Below are 17,830 nucleotides of genomic sequence, written 5' to 3'. Positions count from 1 at the left end.
ATTTGCACATAATTCCTATTTTGGAATGATTTGATATGTCATAAGAATCAGGGAGAATGTTTAGCCCACTATCTTGTTAGTCATGTGACCTAGAAATCTCAAATGTCTGTTTAAAAAAGATAATTAGATATGTGGGTCTGCCATAGGAGAGAGACTTGTGACAGAATTCATGGCCTTCTGATGTTGAGATCCCAGGATTCTGTGATTCTTAGGCCTTATCATTTAGAGTGTTGTATACTCAGAGTGCTATGGGATACATTAGTTATGACCTCTATTAGGTAACGAGTCCACCTAAATAAGCAAAACCACAGAATCTCACATCACAGGGAAAAAAATCTAGAGAGGGATAATACAGTTATTGTAGACTTAAATTTGAATTCAGCTACTTTCCTCACACATGCAAGCTTAAGGAAATTACTAGAGCTACATTTGTTCTTTTTTCTGGAACAAGCCTGTCCACACTAACCAACGCTATCTATTCCCTGTTTCCTGCCTGATGAACTAGTCAAATATAATGTAAATTCTACCCATAAACACTGATACTTCTGAAAATCTGATGTAATAGGATTGCAGAAAGGAGAAACAGATCCTACTATATTCTCATAGGCTGGCTACTGTTCTCTTTCTTCTCCTTTTCCTCCTCCTCCTCCTCCTTCATCATCATCATCATCATCATCATCATCATCATCATCATCATCATCATCATCATCATCTTTTTCTTCTTCTTCTTCTTCTTCTTCTTCTTCTTTTTCCTCTTCTTCTTCGTCATTGTCTTAGAATTTGAAAGGACCTTAGAACTGACCTAGCCTAACTGTTTCATTTTTACAGATAAGGAAACTGAAGCCCATGGAGGTTAAATGACTTGCCCAAGGTCACACAGGTAATGGGTGACAGGCAGGATTTGAACCTATGCCCTCTAACTCTAAATTAAGCCCTCTTTCTACTACACTATATATTAGTTCAAAGTGTTCCTATTGTAAGGGACAAGTATGTAGGGATCTGGTTAAGTGTGTCCTCAGGTAAAATGCTTTGACCCCAGAAAGGAGGAGATCTCCTTTATTATTAGAGATATATTATATATAGATATATTAGAGATCTTTTTTAAAAAAAATTAATAAAGGTAAAGAAATCATAGGATCATTGCCATAGAGGTGAAAAGGAATATAAAGGTTAGCCTATTAACCACCTTTTACATGTGAGGAAACTGAAGCCCAGAGAGATTAGAGAACCTACTAGAGCATAGGAATTAGAGTATCAGACCTGGAACCAGGAAAACCTGAGTTCAAATGTGGCCCCAGACACTTAGTAGCTGGGTGACTCTGGGCAAATCACTTAACTCTGTTTACCTCAGTTTCCTCATCTATAAAATGGGGATAATAACAGCACCTCCCTCCCAGGGTTGTTGTGAGGGTCAAATGAAATGATAATTGGAAGGTACTTAGCACAGTGCCTGGCATATAGTACACACTATATAAATGTTAGCTATTATTGTGAAGTTATACATATAAAGTCACATAGATAGTAAATAACAGATATGGATCAAAACTTAGGTCCTCCATCTCCTAATTGAGGGCTCCTTCCATTGTAGTTTGGTCAAAAATTTGTGTTTTGTGACCCAGATGCCACTGAATACACCTTTTCTGGGGGAACAAATACTAGACTTCCCTTTGTCTTGGCAACTGTAGAACCCATTCTAGGTTCCTCTGTCCATCCCATGGTTTAGGACGCATAGGAATGTGAGGAAACCTGAGTTCAAGTTCGGCCTCAGAACATTTAGTGGTGGTGAGACTCTGGACAATTTACTTGCTCTCTTTCAGTCCCAGTTTCCTCATCTGTAAAATGGGATTAATAATAGCATTTACAGATAACATACGTAAGTCACTTTGCAAACTTTAAGGTACTATATAGATTCTAGCTATTACGAGGATGATGTCAATGACTAGAATTACAGGTGGTCATTGAAAAGTCCCATTGTTCCAATTGGCTTTGACTCTTTCTAGCTATTTGGAACTAAAGAGAATTAGGTTGCCTCTCTTTCCAGCCAGTGCGTTTGCGGTCTGGCTAGACTAAGTAATGAGAGTGTTTCCCTTCAGCTCTGACACTTTTGAATAGCCAGGGTAAGAAATGCCAGATTTAATAGAGGTTCTGTGATATGGAAATATGCTCAGTAGCAATGGCAATACCTCTTTGCCATATTCTCCATTACACCATTCTAGCGGTAGGGTTTCTTGGAGCTCAACTGCACAATGACCAGTCAGTTACAGCAGAAACCCAGGAATGGATATTCCTGGGCTAGAAGCTCATGCATGCAGTGGAATGAGCTTACTTACACCAGCAGAGGCTGAGTCAACTTTAGAATAACCTTCAGTGGTAAGAGAGGGAGACAGGCATCTGTATAATTGATTTAAAGAACTGGAATATAGCCAATCCAATACCCCTCCCCCCATTTATTATAAACCAACTGTAAGCAAGGTAAGAGACACTGTAGTAGGATAGATAGATAGAGACTTGGCCTTCCAGTCATGATCACTGAGTTTATGCTCTACTTCTCATACTCCAGGACTGAAGGATCCTGGCCAAGCTGTCTTATTTCTTAAATCCCCAGGTGACTCTCTAGATCTCCAAGGTGGAGAATAGACCTTTAGAGAGAACATCTCTGTGTTGGAAGCTCCCTACATGCATGAAATTTTAGATCCAGTCCAAAAAAGTTCAACCATAGCTTTCTCTTCAGATTAAAAACTGCCTAATAACTTTAACTTTCCTTTCTAAAAGCCTCATTTTCTGTTTCTTAAAGGATTTTGGTTCAACTTCTCTTTATCCTCCCAGATTTCCCCCAAAGCCTCTTAATTTAAAGACAGCTCCCAGATAAGCATAGCAAACCCATGCGTCTCCCTTTATATGATGTCATTGTGACTCTTCTTCCTGTTCCGTGTATTTTTTTTTTAGAATTGACTCAAATTAAAAAAATAATTGTTACACACATGTCTTTGCAGACACAATTCTAAAAAAATTCCTTCTTACCTCAAATACATTTTATCTCTCCACAAACTTTTATTTCCTTCTCCAGTATTCACTAGCTCTGTCCACAGTTATCTGTAACTTCCAGATTTCCTCTTCTAAGGCACATTTATCCTTTATTGAAGCTTTCCTGTTTGGATAAGGACTAGGAAGTCCTGGCTGAATAGATAAGAAAGATCTGTGAAAGGATGACATCAAGAAAGTTATAGCAGCATTGAGGGATGGGGAGGTTGAAGGGATGGTCTAAGAAGGTCCTCCAGGGGCCTAAAGATAAATAAGACATTCAGAGACAGATTTTTTCCTGGTGTCATGGGATGTCCTTCTCCATTTGTTCAGGAAGAAAGTTGCTTTTTACCCTTGGTGACTTTGTTACTGGAGAAGCATCAACCATAGCTTGAGCCTTGGTCAGACTTTGATCTCAATCCCTTATCTTTAGTTGGATGGAGAAAGATGTGACTTGAGGGTGGTTTGCATGAAAAAGACCTGGGAATTTTCTTTGAACACAGGCTTGATAGAAGGCAATAGCATGGAGAGATTGCTAGACAGGCTAACACCATCTTAGGCTTCCCTAATTTATAATTTCCAGCCCAAAGGAGATTAGTAATTCCATTGTATTTTATGCTGTTTCAGACCACATAAAAAGTATTAATCTAGTTCTGTGAACTATAGATTAAGAAATTGGAGTATCTAGAGAAGGGTGGGAGTCTGCAATACTAAGTTGGTCAATGGGCATGAGAAACTTCAGAAGTCACAGAAGAAGACAGGTTGCTCCTCAATTGGATGCACCTCTGTGCCAAATCCCAATGATGGCATTGGGGCATGCATCTCCATGTCCTGACTTCCCTGGCTTCCTTTAATCCTCAGTTAAAATCCCACCTTTTGCCAGACATCTTTTTCAATGTCTCTTAATGCTAGTGACTTTGCTCTAAAGCTATCTCCAATGTAACCTGTGTATGTCTTGTTCATAAATAGTTACATGCATGTTGTCTTCCCCCATTAGACTGAGGCCTCCTTGAGGGTAGGGACTATCTTTGGCCTTTCTTTGTATCCTCAGTGCTTAGCACAGTACCCAGAACATAGTAAGCAATTAATAAATGCTTATTGAATGACTGCTGGATAACCTATGAATATTTTTAGCTATGTTTCAGGAAAGAGAAAAGTAAAAGGAGATAAGGATGAATGGGACAGATGGAGATAATGAAAACAAGACAGAATTATTTAACTTTTACCTTGCTTTTCTTTTCTCTGACAAGGAGAATAATCTTTGGTTGAATAAGACATGATAAAAATGGCCAATGAGAAGTTGAAACACAGCATAAGTAAGAGTAAGTAAGCACCTAACTGCTTTGCTATGTTCAGGGCATTAGGTCCCGATGAACTCATTCCAAGTTACTGTCATGATCGGGAACTCTAAAAAATCCAACAAAAACCAAGAGACATACTATAGGAGTGGAGAAGCGTAAATGTTTTCTGAATTAAAAAAATTAAAGAGTAATTAATGACAAAGAGACACGGTGACTTCAAGAAGAGTTTGTGTTAGACGACCGTCATTTCCTTTTTTGACTGGGTTACTAGACTGGCAGGTCAATGGAGTTATAAAATATTTTACTTCACTTTTAGGAAGGAAACAAGCATCTATTAAGACCCTACAATGTGCCAGCCCTTTGCTAAGAGCTTACAAATATCTCATGTTATCTCTATTTTACAGCGGTGAAAACTGACCAGACAGAGGTTGAGTGACTTGTCCAAAGTTACACAACTAGAAAGTGTCTGAGGTAGGATTGAGCTTAGGTCTTTCTGACTCCAGGCCAATCCACTGCACCACCTATTTGCCCAAATACTTTTAGCAAATTATTTAATAAAGTCTCTCATGTTATTCTTTTGGATGAAATGTAAGGTGGATGATCATATGGTCATGTACGGAACTGGTGAGATGTTCACATCTAAAGAGTAGTTATTAATAGTATGATGTCCCCTTGGAGAGATATCTAATGCAGACATATAACCTGGGATCCATGAGATTACAAGGGATCCAAGGATAGATTTCAAGGGGTCCCTGAATTCGTTTTTGTAATTTTTTAAACTTTTGGTGGCTATATTTTAACACAATTGGCTTCCCTTGTAGTCTTATATATTTTATGCATTTAAAAACATGATGCTAAGAAGGGCCTATAATCATCAAATTGCTAAAGGGGTCCATGACACAAAAGAGATGAAGAGCCCCTGACCCAGTAAATCCCCAAGGCATCTATCCTTTGCCCTGTGCCAAATGGCCTGTGTGTTCTTATTGACGATTGGGATCAAAGTCCAGACGGCTCACTTCTCCGTTTTTCAGATAACACAAAGTTGGGAGGGAGAGCTAACACTCTGAATGACAGATTCAGGATCCAAAAAATTCCTGACAAACTAGGAGTTTGTGCTTTTTGGAAGTGCTGGAAGTTCCTACGTTCCTGTGTTGCACTGTCTTAGAAAGTAAATTTCTAGAAAGAATAGGGAAGTTCCTAGGAAGCATGAACTAATATAGAGATAGAGAGGACCATGTACCTCTGGCCCTCAAATCTGAAGGAGAAGCAGGGTCATCCGAATCATGTGTCCCTGCAGGGGAACAAAAGCCTAGATTTTGTTTTACACTATTATGGTGAGTTATTCAGGAAGCATAAGCCTAATGGGAAGAAGGTTGCCTCTCTAGGAGCCCAAGAATGTTGCATTTTTGGAAGTCCAAATCTTCAATATAGGCCAAAAGATTAGATACCCATATGGGTTCCTGGGATGAAAGTGCAACTTGCTGGAATGTTGCTGGATTGACTAACTGGTGACCCCAGTTCATTTTCCCTCTGAGGGAAGTCCAAAGCTCAGTGTGTGGCTATGAGTCAAGAGGCCTGTAGGACCTTGACAAAAACTGATACTCACTGGAGGTGATGGAGCATTATATTGCTTATGGGCTACTGGGAGGTCTTTATGTGTTTTCTAAATTATCTGGGGATCAAGATTAAAATTTTCTTGTTCCTAATATATGCATTGTTAGCTTGAATGTTTATATGTGAACGAGGTACGTTTTGAGCTCAACCATGAAGACCTCAGCATTCATGCTATATTTCATTATTTCCCAGAGGCAACTCTTGGTGGGGACAATATGAGCTAAAGAAGAAGGGATTTGTGGGGAGTGATTAGCTCTTAATATTGTACTTAATTTATGTAATTCCAGAACCAGGGATGCTAGACCATATGGATGAATGAATGAATAAACGAAAAAAAATTTAAAATTATTTAAAGAAATTTTTAAATTCATTTTAAAATTATATTCCAAATATTAAAGATGCAAATAAAAAAAGCAAAGACCCTAATGAGCTTGCATTCTAATGAGGAAAACAGTACAAAGAGGAGCGGTGACCACAGAGAGGTTCAGAAATCTACAAGGACGGTGCGTGGGGCCATAGAAAAGGACATGGTGTTTGGCTGAAGGAACTGAGGTTTTTTTAGCCTGGATAAAAGAAGATTTAGGGGGAACATGAGTGCTCTCGTTAAGTGTTCAAAAGGCAGTCAAAGCAGAAGGATTAGATTTGTTCTGATTGTTTCAAGAAGACAGAATTGGTAAGAGTGGGTCAATGTTGCAGAAAACCAAAGCTGGGTTCATTGTAGGATGAAAAAATTCCTTCTCATCTAAAAGTGAAATGGGATGCCTCAGGAGGTAGTGAGCTGTCTTTCATTTTAAAATAATATTTTATTTTTTCCCAATTACATATAAAAATAATTTTTAACATTTGTTTTTAAAATTTTGAGTTCCAAATTTTCTTCCCTTTCCTCCAGACTGTAAGCACTTTGATACAGGTGATACATGTGCAGTCATGCGAAATATATTTCCATGCTAGTCATCTGATGAAAGAATACACAGATCAAAAAAACAACGACGACAACAAGAAGTCAAAAACCCATGAAAAAAATGAGGAATGTGAGAAACAGGATCCTTCAGTCTGCGTTCAGACCCCATCAGTTCTTTCTCTGGAGGGGACGGCATTTTTCACCAAGAATCCTTTGGAACTGTTTTGGATCGCTGCATTGCTGAAAGTTGCTGTGACTGTGTACAGTGTTCTCTTGCTTCTGCTCCCTTCACTTTGCATCAGTTCATGTTAAGTCTTCCCAGGTTTTTCTGAAATCATCCTGTTTCTCAGTTCTTATAGCACAATAGAATTCCATTACAATTATATAGCACAATGGATTTCCCTTCAATAACAAAGACCGGACAATGACAATCAGACCTTGATGGCCTCTGACATCCCTTACAACTATGAGATTCTGTGAATCCACTATAATGAATGGAGTGAGAGACTTATCTCAAACTTCTGGAGAAAGGCTAGGTTGAATGTAAAAGGAAAACTATTAACATCATTGGACCATTGGATGAATTATAAGGGTAAGCCCTTCTCACTGATCACCTTTAAATGGCCTGTAGACTCTATGTGTTCTCCCAGGAAGTCTTTAAGTGAAAGAAAACTCTCCACTCATCCATATTAATGAAAGATCTGAGTGGCGGAGATGAGGGTGGAGAAGGGTCATTGACACATCTCAGATTTATAATCAATACTCTAATGAATGAGTGAATGAATGACTTCTTGGTGCTGTGGGTCAATGGAAAAATTAGCATGTTTCCACATATAAGGGACTTTGGTGGAAGCATAATGAGTTATATGATCTTTCCATAAAGTTTTCAAACAAGGTAACTCAGAAGAAATAAATCCAAGGCTTTATATAATTCAGTACATGAGTAGATAACCAAGGGAAGATACAAAAAAGACAACAAATAAGCCTTTTTCTTGACTAGATCTCCCCTGCCTTTGGGTCTATATTAAGAAACAAACCAAAAAAACCATCTATTTTCAACAAATGATTAATAATGGTTCATACATATCACCACTAGCCAATTCCAGGGATATTTCATAGAAATAGTTATTGTTGTTATTTTATAGTTCTTAAAAATCAGCATTACCCAAGATCTTCAGGAAGCTATCTGACCTTCCTTATATTGAATAATATTAGATAATTTCTAATTTCAACATTCTGTGTGTGTTCATCCTTCATTGACGAAGAAGACCCTGCTGCTAGGGAAATAATGACATGACTTACACTTGACTTTGTTTTGAGTGAGGGAGGGCTGTGCAGGTCACCAGCCTGACTTCTCCAGAGCCATTGGAATCCAGTGAGCATGACTGGATGACTGGAGGATGGATTCATCAGGATGACTGGAGATGACCTGGGATGAGGCAATTGGAGTTAAGTGACTTGCCCAAGGTCACACAGTTAGTGAGTGTCAAGTGTCTGAGGTGAGATTTGAACTCAGGTCCTCCTGAACTGGTGCTCTATCCACTGCTCCACCCAGCTGCCCCAATTTCAACATTCTGTTTTAACCCTAAAGTATTGTCTTGTTTACACATCCCCATAAGATAAGTGCTACTTTTTTTTGGTCTTATTTGACCAATGAGGAAACTGAAGCTGAGAGATTAAGAGACTTGTCCAGTATCCTAAAGCTAATGAGGAGCTAGTAATTGCTAATAAGTAATAAGCTAATAAGAGCCAGAATGTGCCTTCAGCCCTTCCTGACTCTAATTCTAGCCCTCTCTGTATTGTGCCCCATATTCGCCTCTATCTAATATCACAGGTTTCAAATTTTCCAGGCCTGGAATCTTGTGCTTGGCTCACCTTGTGGAGAGAGTCCCTATTTTTTGTATCAGGCCAGTATTATCATTATGACATAAAATGATTTGGTGAAAGGACTTGAACCATTCTCAGAGTTTACCTTATGTTTGTTGGGGCCAAATGTTACAAAACTGTCAGTGTCTGCTGTGGTCTTGGAAAAATATTTATGATTTCCCACTCACTAACACAAAAGAGAAGAGAATAGTTCCACGTGTCACAAGCTTCTTTGTTTTAGTGGTACAGAAACCCTTTCCACTCAACAAACCCACAAATCCCATCAGGTCTCTCTTTCTTTGGGTAACTAGTTCTTTTCTCCTGATATCTCATTTTAGAATGTTAGGGCCAAGACCTGGAAATGACCCAAAAGATAGGCTTGTTTAATCCCTCTCCTTATTTTATTTTTAGAATAATTTTTTAAACTGATGAACTTGACAGTTATCAACAAAAGTGAACATTTCCCTACACAAAGGTTATCGTGACCCCCTCCCTTAATTTTAAAGATAAAGGAACTAAAGGCTGGGGAAATTGAATGACTTGCTTGTAAGTAATGGATCTGGAATAATAGTCACAATCATTGATAGCTGGCATTTATGTCGTATGTTCAGATTTGCAAAGTGCTTCACATTTGATGTCTCATTTTCCTTACAATAACACTGTGAGGTAGGTCCTATTATCATCTGCATTTCACAGATGAGGAAAATGAGACTGAGGTCAAGTGATTGTCACCCTTGTAACAGCTAGTAAGTAAAAAAGACAGATTCTACTTCTGGCAGCATACCCACTGCACCACCTAGAACCTTTGGCATTCAGGTCTGCTGGCTTCAGATCTTTTGTTAGTCTTTTGACTAACTGCCTCAATCCTTTGTATTTGCTTCTTGGCTCAATCTGTTTACATCCTTTGGGGGAAAAAAATGTTGTTCCTTTCTTTCCAATGACCAAGCCAACAAAAATAAGACCCATCAATCTAACAGAATTCTTCTGCAGTATTCAGTCCATCCTATGATCAGCCAGAATTTGCTCAGTCCTGATTCAGTGCCCAGGAGGCAGTCTGCTAGGTGCTCCAGGAGACAGTGGAAGAGCTGGAACTTGGGAATATAATATTAGGAGTTTGCTGGGTAGACTTTTATTGTCCCATTGCTTGGGGGAGCATGGGAAGTTCAGCCTTTATAATAGTAGATCCTTGTAAATCAAAGTCCCTCCTTTATTAATTCTGTTGGGAAGATTTGGTGACTTAGGAAAAATAATGCATTAAGGACCCTTTTAATTGGGGTTTGCAGATGAAGTGTCCTTGGACTGATCTTATCACTGGGAATCACTGCAATCGATACCAAAGTAGTCATTGTGTTGAGTTCTAATTCTGTTGATGTACTTAAAGGGCAATGGGAGTGATTAATAAGTAGTTAAATACATATGTTATATATGATATTGTGTTGTTCAGTCATGTTTGACTGTGACTCTTTTTGGGACTTTCTTGGCAAAGACACTAGAGTGGTTTGCATTTCCTTCTCCAGCTCATTTTACCGGTGAGGAAAGTGAGGCAAACAGGGTTAGGTGACTTGCCCAGGGTCACACACAGCTGGTAATTATCTGAAGCAAGACTTGAATGCATGGAAATGAATTCCTGATCCTAAGACCAGTGCTCTATCCACTGTGCCACCTAGGTGCCTATATCTTATATATATATGTTTAATATACACACACACACATACACCTTCTTTCTGGCTACCTTCCTCCTGACTTACTGGAAACAGGATCAAATTCCATTGTGGTTAAGCAAATGGAGGAATTTACAAATTGTCTCTTTTTAAAAAAAATGTATATTTATACTGGTGATATTTTTACATCATAGTCCTTTCCTAATATAATATTTTCCCCCAACAACTCTCTCAAAACAAAGAAAAATATGAATGAAACTGGTTTGAAAAGTGATTGTTTGACAGTGTATCCCATATTCTGCACCTGTAATCCCCCACCTTTCTAGGGAGAGTATTTCATCCACAAACCAACTCTTCTGGACTCTCTATTCCACTCTACGTTGTCCATCTGAGGAATCAGCAAGTGTTTATTGAGTCCCTGCACCTGCTTTGGAACCCTAGCTCTAGGACGTTAAATCATTTTAACCATGTGATTCAACTTTGTAATTTTATCAGTAGTTAAAAAAAAATTCTTAAGGCTAAAAACTTGATTGGATTCATTCCATTCCTCTCTACCTTTAGGATGACTAAAGAAAGATACAGCCCTTCTGGATCAAACCCGCCCTGGTATCCTCTTCCTTGGTAACAGAACTCCATGACCTGATGAGTCAGGCAAGAAGTTAAATCTAGTAAAACTTTGTCAATTAGAGATGCAACGAACTGGAACCAAGAAAGCAGGCATAATCTTAGGCATAGACTCAGACAGCTAAAAGGGACCTCAGAAATCCTCTAGCCTCTCATTTTACAAATGAGCAAACTGAGGCACAGAGAAGCTAAATGACTAAGTCAAGGTGGGACCACTGGCTAGTATCAGAACCCAGATCTTTTGGAAGGCAGCAGCATGTATATGCTTGAGTTGTTGACCTTGAGGCTAGGATATCTGAGTTTAAACCCTACCTTAGATGCTTACCTAGCTTCAGAAGGCTCTGAGACTTAAGTCCTTCATCTGTAAAATGGGGATAATGAAACTTTCAATGCCTCCCTAACGGGGCTACTGTTAGGAAAACGCTTTTGAAAACATTTCCTCATTTTCTTAACTCTCCTAGGATTAGTGACTATAACTTGATTAAAAAATGCCATTTATATTATTTGACTCTATTTCCTGTGTCAGTGAACTCTGATTATAAAAGTAACTTCAAAGCTCCAATATATCGGTCTTTCTTCTGAGTGGTGCTAAATGTTCTCCCTGTCTCTGAGTCTTCCCTTGCTTTCCCAATTCTCTCTAAGGAGAAGAGAATTTGATTTATCTCCATTAAGCTGTGCATAATGAATTCCAAGTACAGTATTGGCACCCACACTCCCCCAACTCCCCTCCCCTCCATTTTCTCCTTGTTCTTCTTTTTATTGGGATGAGTCAGAGCCATTGGGAACAAATATTTATTTAATTGTACAATTGTCTTCATTAAAAGCATCTGAATTCCTCTTTGGAAAGCAAAAGGTTAATAGTACATAGGGAAAAAAATTCCAGCAGCTCACAAATCTAAGTGTAATTATGTATGAACATGAGGCTTTTATTGCTGTCAAAATTAATCACTTTTCAACTTCCAGCTGTTAAAACCCTTCTGGCAGTTCTCCAAGCAATTCCCCTACAGTTACTTTTCCTTCAATTAAATCCTGGTGCAGTTCACAGGCTCCTGTTACATAAGGAACAATTTTTAAATGGTCGTCTTGGTATTTCAGGCTTGTTGTTTTTTTTTTAAACTAGAAAATGACAGGATACAAGGTCTGCTCCTCTTATTTCTCCCGTTCAACTTTTCCTTAATCTTCAAGCCTGAGAAGCAAGCAATGTGGGATTAAAGCATTAGTGTTTATTATCAAGCACTTTATAGGTGCAAAGAGTTTTGCAATCAATTTTATTACTCATTCCTCACCGCCATCCTCTAAGGTAAGTTAATGCTGTTATGTTCTTTTATTTTCACAAATGGAGAAAAATTGGGTCAGAGGAAAGAGCAACAGAGAGTATTCAAATCTGCAACCCCAGGCATTAGTCCCTTGGTGCCCTCACTGAGCAACTGGTATCTTCCTTGGTAATGGTGGCTAGCTATTTATTCCCAGGAGTAGTGGTATGCAAGTAATTTCTCCTCCTCTTCTTCTTACCCCTCCTGCCATACATTTGTTTCTTTCCATAGCTCCAATAACTCCAGTGGATCTGAGATCTCACCCACACACCAATATGGAGCCTATCTATGCCTGCCCACCTTCTACCACCCTGGTCTGTGCCCCCCCATTAGTCCAAATTAGATGCCCAAGAGTTGTAAATTTAAATCCTGTTTCTTTGTTACATTCTGTGCCCCATTTTTTTTTTTGCTCAGTCCCATGTGTCCCCAAATTTGTCCTTCTTAACTTTCCTTCTGTTGATGACATCACACTTTTGGCAAGTCTTGTAGTCATCTACCAACGCCTGACACATAGTAGATGCTTAACAAAGGTTTGTTGGCTTTATTATTCATTGTTTAACTCTTCCCTCTTTCTCCCCTCCCCACCCCATCTCATCACTTGTCTCCTCAATGTGCTGGCTCCTTTCTATGCCCTCTGCTTCAAGCACTCAGTACCTATAACCGGAACTATTATAGTAGTCTCTTAACTAGTAGTCTTTGCTTTGGATCTCTCTTCTCTTCAATTCATCTTTCACTTTATAATTTTTTCTTCACTCTATTCACTCAATATAATTCGCTAATTATAATCTTTATAATCTGGATCTTGCTCAAAATCCCTAGTTCAAAATCCTTCAGTGATTTCTGACTGCTTACCAATAAAATTCAAATTTCTTTGTCTAACAATTAAAGCCCTCTATAATCTATCTCCAATCTACCTTTTTATCATTATACATGTTATTCCTTTTCTTGTGGCACAGTAGATGCCGAGCCTGGACGCAGGAAGATTCAAATCTTTCTGAGTTCAAATCCAGCCTCAGATGCTTACTAACTGTGTGACCTGAGTTAATTAACCCTGTTTGCCTCAGTTTCCTCAGCTGTAAAATGAGCTGGAGAAGGAAATATCCAACTACTCCAATATCTTTGCCAAAAAAGCCCTAAGTAGGCACAGAGTTGGACAAGAATGAAATGGCCGAACAACACAATGGCTTTCCATCTAAACTGGGCTAATCGTCACCCTTCTTTCATTGTCTCTGCAGTTTTTCTGAATTTACATGTATTATACCTTCATGGTGGAAGTGGTCTCTCTCTAATCTCCTATTGTTAGCATCCTACATATATTCAGAGCTGGAAGGAGCCAGTTGCTAATCCAACCCTTTCATTTTAGTCATGTGGAAACTGAGGCCAAAAGAGTGGCCTGTAGTACGTGTCAGAGGCAGGATCTGAACCAGCTCTTCTTACTCAAGTCAGAGCCTCTCCTACTGTGCCCAGCAGTCTATAATATATTGACTTTCTCCTATTCCTTTGAGGTCACCTCTCCATGGAATATTCCCTAAGCCTTCAGCTAAAAGTGATCCTGCCCTGCTTAAATCTTTCATGCCACCCTGTTTGGGCCTCTCTTTCTTTCTCTCTGTCTGTCTGTCTTTCTCTTTCTCTCTCTCTCTCTCTCTCTCTCTCTCTCTCTCACACACACACACACACACACACACACACACACACACACACACACACACACACACTGTTCTTTTGGTGAGGCAATCAGACACTTGCCCAGTGTCACATAGCTAACAAGTGTCAAGACTCTGAGGCCACATTTGAACTCAGATCCTCCTGACTCTAGGGCTGGTGTTCTATCCACTGTACCACCTAGCTACCCCCATACACTTATACTATACCTTACATTATCATGTAGAGGCAGTAGAGAGAAAGCTGGCTACAAATTCAAGAAGACCTGGCTTAGGTTCCACCTCTGATATATATGAGCTGAGTGACCCTGGGCAAGTCCCTTCACCTCTTAATCCTCTAGACAACTCTCTAAGACTATAAATTGCAGAGCATGTGCCAACCTGTGTTGGTAAAGGGAGTTCCCTATACCAGTCAAATTATCAGACCTGGAGTTACCTATATTTTATACACATCTCACAACCCCCCCCCCCCCCATACACTTATACCTTATTCCGTATCCATTGAGCCCTTCCCACATCTCATTGGAATATTCAGTCAGGATATCCTCTGGTCCAACGGTGGGTAATCTGCCCACTCGAGGTCACATGTGGCCTTCTAGGTCCTTGGGTACAGCCTTTTGACTGAATCCAAGTTTGTAGAACAAATTGTTTTATGAGGGGATTTGTTCTGTGATATTGGGATTCAGTCAAAGGGTCACACACTTGAAGACTTAGCGGACCACAGGTGGCCTTGGGGCTGCAGGTTCCCCACCCCTATTCTAGTCCAGCTCAGACATCTCATCCATGAGAAAACTAATGCTCAGAAAGTTTAAAGCCATGGGCCCAAGGCTCTAAAGCCAATCAGCTTTGGGTCAGAACTAGGATATGTATCCCATTCCTAGCTCTTAGTTAAAGGTTTTTTTCTCTTTTGCAGTAAAAAAAGATAGATTTTAGTACTTGTAAGACATGACTTAGAATTTGTCCTGCTGAATTTATTTTACTGGTCTAGGTAGATATGCATTAAGGGATTATTTTTATTTCAAAATTTGCTCAATAAGGGTGGGAATTAATGTAAGCAACAACTTAATTTAAAAATCCTTGTGACTTAAAAAAATTTTAAATGATAAAATGAAAGCAAGAAGAAAAAAATCATCCCATTATATATACACATATTTTCCCCTGATTCACGTGTTGAAATGAATTTATGTTATTGAACTATTCAAGAGCTAGCACAAGGGTTTGTTGGTCTTGTTAGATGTACATTCTAGGACCCCCTGAAGAACCACTTCTCTGTGCTGATAATGAGACAAGAAAGGTAGCTTTGTGCATTCATCCTGCACACACTAGCTGGGTGATCCTGGGAATATCTTTTCATTTTTCCCCTTGAAGGAATTTCAGAGGCTATATGTTCCAACTCCCTTATTTTGTGGATCAGGAAATTCAGGTCCATAGGAGTTGTGACCTGCTCAAGGTCACACAGGAAGAATCAGAAGTGGAATTTGAACCCAGACCCTCTCACTCCAGAGCTAGCATTCCTTTACTTGTACCAGTTGCCTCCCACCTAACCGCTTCCCTACGTAGAAAAGAGCATCTATTAGGGGTGTCGTAGCAACGCTGATCCCCCAGGTAATTTTAGTGTTACAGGAATTAACGAACCTTACTAAGCCCCATACACTTAGCTCCTGGTTTTGTCGCCTCATCTTTTCCCTCTGATGCTCACCTGCCATTTTCCAGTCTAGATTCAGAGAACTTCAGAGATATCAGGTCACTGGCCTATCCCTGTCCCTGCCTACTTCCTCATCCCCTTGAGTATCTCTTCACAGTTCTGGTGAGGTGCAGGACATGTCCTACGGTTCTTAGCGTAAGTCTATATTTCACATCCTTGCTCAATCATCCTAGAATTCTAAGTGCAACTGAAACATTTCCAGCTACAGAGTAATTTACTGCTGAGCTCCTTGACCTGAGGTAGCAGCTCATTTTATCAATATATGCGTAGGAGTCCTTGGAAACTTGAAGATGAAAGATTTGGGTAAAGTACCCCATAGGGCAAGGTGATCCTGAGCTGTAGCTGGCTCCTGGTCTGATTTCAAAGGGCCTGATGGGAAAAGTGAGGGAGGATAGAAATGCAGAAAGTCAAGGAAGTTACAAGGCTGTGTAAATACTGTACTGACAAATTGCAGCAACTTGCTGTTTTGTGTGAGAGGTTATATCCTAGCCTGCTCTGATGCACGGGGGTGGAACGAGCAGGTTGGCAAATAGGGGAAGCTCAAGAGGTAAGGCTGCCTCTTGCTGTGGGGAAATGGAGATTTCATCTTGACTTTGCTCAGGAAACTTCAATGGGAGCTACAGCCCCTAGCATGAAATGTTGTCTTCTCTAGTTGAAATGTAAAGTCCTTTACAAGCTGATCCAACCTCCTCTTCCTCTTTCCCCTGCGCTCTCTCTCTCTCTCTCTCTCTCTCTCTCTCTCTCTCTCTCTCTCTCTCTCTCTCTCTCTCCCCTTTAAGAGAAATAAATTTATTTATTTTTATTCTGAACCTAGCACTAATTAAAATGAGCATTTCCACATGTGGCTTCAAGCTCGAGTACAAGTAAAGTACAAGCATAACAGCACAGGAAAAAGAACTGTACGTAAAACTGAATCTCTTAAATACAATTTGCAATCGGTATAAATATAGAATAAAGTCAATGTACAACCTTCAAAGCTATTCTGCTTGTGATATTTACTGGCCTTCTGATTTCTTTTGTGCATTTTTTCAATGCTTTAATTATTATTTCCTTCCTTCACTTCTTCCATCTTTGTTTCTTTCCTTCTCCTTTCTCTTCTTTATTTCTCTCCCTCCCTTCCTTCCTCCCTCCCTCCCTTCTTTCCTTCCTTCCTTCCTTCCTCCCTCCCTCCCTCCCTCCCTTCTTCCCTTCCTCCCTTCCTCCCTTCCTTCCTTCCTCCCTCCCTTCCTTCCTCCCTCCCTCCCTTCCTTCCTCCCTCCCTCCCTTCCTTCCTTTCCTTCCTTCCTTCCTTTGTTTCTTTCTTTCCTTAGTACCCTCTCCATATTGCTTATCCTTCAGTGGGAGAAACAAACCCTTTATGACAAACTAAAATATATTCAAGCAAAACAAACCCCCATGTTGGCTCTGTTCAGCCATATATTGGTCTCAATCTGCACCTTGAATTCACCTCTGTATCAGGAGATGGGTAAAATCTAGCACCCCGTGTCCTTTGGAATCATGACTGGTCCTTACGTTGATCAGAGTTCTTACACCCTTCAAAGTTGTTTCCTTTTAAATCCTTGTATAAATTCTGACCTTTGTTTCTAGAACGGTCTCAATCCCTCTCTCTCACACTCAAAATTCCAACCCCAGAGGTTGTGCTTGAAGGTCTCCATCCACAACCATGTGCTGTCTTCTGCCTCCATGTCTTTGCACACACTGTCTCCCATGACTAATGTTCTCCCTCTCATCTCTGATTCTTGGTATCATTAACTTTAAAGACGTTCCCTTATTCTCCAAATTATCGGTGCTTTCTTCCCCCCACCCAACTGAATTTATTTTATAAATATTTTATATTTGTTAGCTATTTCTTTGTTTCTCCCCAGTAGGATATCTGTCTCCCTTCTGTCTTGCTAGCCCTAGCACCAGCAAGGCGACTGACACAAAGTAGGTACTTAATAAATACATATAGCAAATGAGTTTAATCTGTATCTTCAGAAGGAATTTAGATCTGTATCCACAGGGGATCCTAGAAATCATCTTCTCTAGTCCTCTCATTTTACAGAGGGAGAAAGTGAGTCCTGAGGGTGTTTAAATGACTCAGCGTCATGTAACGTCACGTCAACGTAAATGCCAGAGGCAGGATTTGAAATCAGGACTTCTGCCTCCCAAGCTGGGGCTTTT

General features: G+C 39.8%; 1 long non-coding RNA gene across 3 annotated transcripts in view; it reads left to right on the top strand.

Annotated features, from left to right (window-relative positions):
* LOC140502051 (uncharacterized) overlaps positions 1–11,474 on the top strand; it is a 61,253-nt gene extending 49,779 nt beyond the window's left edge. For 2 of the 3 annotated variants that reach the window (XR_011966505.1, XR_011966503.1), the window contains one exon: positions 6,826–11,474. This is a non-coding gene — a long non-coding RNA (uncharacterized lncRNA). Of the gene's footprint in view, positions 1–4,271; positions 4,344–6,825 lie in introns of all 3 variants that reach the window. The other variant, XR_011966504.1, reaches the window with a different exon arrangement.
* Positions 11,475–17,830: the final 6,356 nt, after the last annotated feature.

Source organism: Notamacropus eugenii, chromosome 4 (assembly GCF_028372415.1).
Source record: "Notamacropus eugenii isolate mMacEug1 chromosome 4, mMacEug1.pri_v2, whole genome shotgun sequence".
In the NCBI taxonomy this organism is placed as follows: domain Eukaryota; kingdom Metazoa; phylum Chordata; class Mammalia; order Diprotodontia; family Macropodidae; genus Notamacropus; species Notamacropus eugenii.
The sequence above is the reverse complement of the archived record's forward strand: the minus strand, read 5'-3'. Positions and strand labels throughout refer to the sequence as shown.